This window comes from Cryptomeria japonica, chromosome 8 (genome assembly GCF_030272615.1).
Source record: "Cryptomeria japonica chromosome 8, Sugi_1.0, whole genome shotgun sequence".
NCBI classification, from domain to species: Eukaryota; Viridiplantae; Streptophyta; class Pinopsida; order Cupressales; family Cupressaceae; genus Cryptomeria; species Cryptomeria japonica.
Window position 1 is genome coordinate 119,195,706 of NC_081412.1, and position 4,855 is coordinate 119,200,560.

The window sequence follows — 4,855 nt, forward strand, 5'->3', positions numbered from 1 at the left end:
ACAAATATGAATTGACAATTTGCAATAGAAGGACAGATCTGAAACAAGCATTAACAATGAAACATTTCACAAGTTTAATTACTTAAAAAGAAAATTTTAGGGTTTTTATGCAATCAACCTCTAAAATTTGCAAAAGATCAAACATGGAAATGTAATTAGGAAAGCGAAATTTCGGAAAAAATGTCGGGGATGATGGCGCTCGGGGTGCACACGGTCCTCGCAACTTTTTTCCAAATTTTCAGGGATGAAAAATATTGTAATTTTGTTGCGGAATCCAAAGTTACAGCTGATTTGGAGGTGTTTTGATTAGTGAAATTATCAGTCAAAGGTTGAATCAAGAAGGTCTTAAAAATTAGGGTTTTGACATTTAACCACTTAATTTTCAGAATTAAAGCACAAATATGAATTGACAATTTGCAATAGAAGGACAGATCTGAAACAAGCATTAACAATGAAACATTTCACAAGTTTAATTACTTAAAAAGAAAATTTTAGGGTTTTTATGCAATCAACCTCTAAAATTTGCAAAAGATCAAACATGGAAATATAATTAGGAAAGCGAAATTTCAGAAAAAATGTCGGGGACGATGGCGCTCGGGGTGCACACGGTCCTCGCAACTTGTTTCCAAATTTTCAGGGATGAAAGATATTGTAATTTTGTTGCGGAATCCAAAGTTACAGCCGATTTGGAGGTGTTTTGATTAGTGAAATTATCAGTCAAAGGTTGAATCAAGAAGGTCTTAAAAATTAGGGTTTTGACATTTAACCACTTAATTTTCAGAATTAAAGCACAAATATGAATTGACAATTTGCAATAGAAGGACAGATCTGAAACAAGCATTAACAATGAAACATTTCACAAGTTTAATTACTTAAAAAGAAAATTTTAGGGTTTTTATGCAATCAACCTCTAAAATTTGCAAAAGATCAAACATGGAAATGTAATTAGGAAAGCGAAATTTCGGAAAAAATGTCAGGGATGATGGCGCTCGGGGTGCACACGGTCCTCGCAACTTTTTTCCAAATTTTCAGGGATGAAAGATATTGTAATTTTGTTGCGGAATCCAAAGTTACAGCCGATTTGGAGGTGTTTTGATTAGTGAAATTATCAGTCAAAGGTTGAATCAAGAAGGTCTTAAAAATTAGTGTTTTGACATTTAACCACTTAATTTTCAAAATTAAAGCACAAATATGAATTGACAATTTGCAATAGAAGGACAGATCTGAAACAAGCATTAACAATGAAACATTTCACAAGTTTAATTACTTAAAAAGAAAATTTTAGGGTTTTTATGCAATCAACCTCTAAAATTTGCAAAAGATCAAACATGGAAATATAATTAGGAAAGAAAAATTTTCAGATCTAACCATGAATAATCAGAATGAGGATGTTCACGTCGGGTTCACCAAAATGTAAAGCGGAAAAATCGAACCCTAGTCGTTCTCCCCTCCCCAACTCCAAGGAGAGAGGAGGGAGAGTCACTAGGGTTGATGGTTTTCACTTAGGGGAGACTTTACATTCAAAAGAGGGGTTGAAACCCACAAGATCCAATCCCACGCAATGCAAGATTGGATTCTAAATGAGTTTCAAGGGTTAAGACATCAAGGATACCCTCTTTTGTAAAGAAATGTAGATAGGATGATTGAACTAGGAATGCATGTAAAGTAGGAAAGATTCGCTTATAAACAAAGATAGGGATATAGGATGAAGCTGCGAACCTGGAATTAGCAGTAAAATGTCGAGACGGTGCTGTTCTGCAAATTTGAGTGAAAGTTGACGGGACGATGGCGCCCGGCATGCACACGGTCCTCCAAAAAATCCATGAAACGAAGGGGAATCTGTTCATCTCTGCACAAGGATTCCAGATCTTCAATTACAGCCACGTACCTGCAACCTACACACAGAAAAGAGAGGACGATTGGGGGGTTAGGGATGAGGGGTTTGCCTTTAGGTCAAACCCCAGTTTTGGAATTAACCAAGAAATGAGAATGCTGTAAATGTAAATGTTTGTAATGTAAACAAGTACTGATACCTTGTTGTAAGAATGTTTGTATTCTTACATGCGAAGGTGTAATGTATGTTGTATGTAATGTGTTGTAAGTGATCTCCTCTTCAATGGTTGAATCCTTGTCTTGAATGCAACACCTAGCCTTGAATGGAGACTTAGAATGCTCAATTGCTTGAAGGAATGCTTGAATGCTTGAATGTTTGAATAACGCTTTCGCACCTTTTTTCCATCTACCAAAATGGGAGAGGAAATGTAGTTTATATACTTGTCAATTAGGGTTGATAGACTGATTTTCCCGACCTTAGGCCGACCAGGAAATGTTATTTTCCAATTTGCAAACATAAAGACCCGAGACCCAAAAGAGACCGGGCCCAAAAATAGGGCCAGGGACCAGGGCGCTGGGCGCCATGGTCCCACCTCCAGGGACAGCAGGGTGCAAGGAGGGATCAGGCCAGGGTGCTGAAAAATGCAGTTTTTGGTGTCATGAACAAGTTTCGGGGTCTCCATTCAGGTTCCGTGTTGCATCGCCATCGTGAAGACCCAAATGCGGTCGAAATTGCAAGTGTCACAATTTTAGGACGCTACAGTTCCAATAATGTTCTTGTCTTTAGGTTGAGGTACTAGTTCCCATATCTTATTCTTTTCAATCTGGTCTAGTTCATCTTCCATTGCTTTTATCCAATTTTCATCCTTACTTACTTCAATAAATAATTCCAGTTCAATTTGAGAAATTAAACATACCTCTTCAGCAGCTAGCCTTCTCGTAGTCATCACACCTTTTATTTTATCTCCAATAATTTTATCTTTAGAATTATTTAGTTTTACATACCTGGGAGTCTTTATATTTTCTTGATTTGCTGACTCATTCTACTGTTCATCTGTCACAGTTGAATTTTCTGATGCTACCAGTGTGACAGGTTCATTGTTTTGAATTGATTCTTGCATTACTGATTCCAGTCGATAAATTCATCTTCTGGTCCATAATCAAATGATCTAATATGATTACTGTCATGCTCATCCACCTTGACATTTATGCTCTCCATTATCCTATTCAATATTTTGTTATAACATTTGTATGCTTTGCTCTTAGCAGAATAACCCAAAAATATTCCTTCATCACTTCTATGATCAAACTTTCCTAATGCATCATCTCTTCTAGTCTAACATTTGCTTCCAAAAATTCTAAAATATCTGACAGTAGGAGTATGACCAAACCATAATTATAAGGAGTTTTATCGGTATCACCTTGATGGTATGATGAAAGAATAAGTATCTGGTAGAATACTGAGAGGGGGGGTGAATTAGTATATTTAAAAACTGATACAAAGTTCCAAAACTCAAACTCAGTCAAACAAAGTAAACATATCTCAGTCAAGATCGATATTCTTAGGAATACTTGACATTAACTGGTTTAACTGTTATGACAACTTTTAGTTGTAAACACCTTCAATCTTGTAAACATCAATAATGCTTAATCTTAACTCAACATATTCATCTCTCAATTCTTCTACTTAACATGTCTTATTAAAAATTAACCAAATCAACAAATAAGATCACAACCACAAAAGCATTCACCACTTGACACCAATGTTTATTCGTGGAAAACCCAAATAGGTAAAAACCACAGTGAGATGAGACTCACAAGGATAGCTATCTGAACTCTTTTGAAGTTCACCCTGTTAGGATCCAAAGCCTATTGGAGCTTTACAATAAGTCATGTTAAGAACTAATTCTGATTAGGAATCACTCAGTTAAGGGATTTTACTTCTGCTGTAATTGTTAGAAAACAACGGGTTTTCTTGATCTGTCTGAGTAGCACTACATTTGCTTGATCAGATACTTCTAAACTTCAATATGCCTTCACTCAAAAATGCAGATCCATTCACTGGTTGGGTAGCCACACACTCAACAAGTTTTCTACCAATCTTTCCAACAACCTTTACAAACAACTTCATCGACCTTAAATACAAATCAATTAGGTCGATAACACGACAAAAATCTAATTCTCATCATTGAGATTACAAACAAGTCAGTTCAATCTTGACCCTTAGAAATCATGACAATCTCTTCACATTCTTCAAGACAATTCCAACCGCTCCATGATCACCGCTCCATTGGACTTTGTAACTCATCACATGTTGTGCATTAAATACAATCCTCTTTGCTCCTTCCCTAGACAATAAGCAAACGTGCCAAACCAATTTGAATTTATCCTCATACAATGATCACACGTGTCTCCATCATTATCGCTTATCAGATAATAAACCAACAAACTTGGTTGGTTAGGGTTTAACAGTTGATAGGGTTTACCAGTTACATTACATTGAAAGGTTTGACCCTTTACACCAGTTCACCGGTTCAACTCACAAACTTTACATACCGGTTACAACATCATCCACAACTCTCTTCTTACTGGTTACTAGTCAATATCAAAAACAACAATATCATCAATAACATGAATACCTTTCATCAATTAAATTGACATCAATGACAACATATCATTAATGCAATCTCCATGCAAAATGCCAATAAACTCAAAATGCCAACACATCTTTTATGTGTATTGTGTTGAAAGTGTATACCACTGTATTGACAGCTTCCCTCCAATAGATATCAGGTAATCTAGCTTTTGTCATCATTGTCCTTGTTGCATCCAAAATTGTTCTATTATTTCTTTCCACTAATTCATTCTGCTATGGAGTCCTTGGGGTAGAAAGTTGTCTTCTAATTCCATTACTTTCACAAAAGTTGTTGAACTCACCAGATGTAAACTCACCACCATGATCTGATCTTAAGCATTTTATCTTCAATCCTGTCTTAGTCTCAACCATAGCTTTAAAGATTTT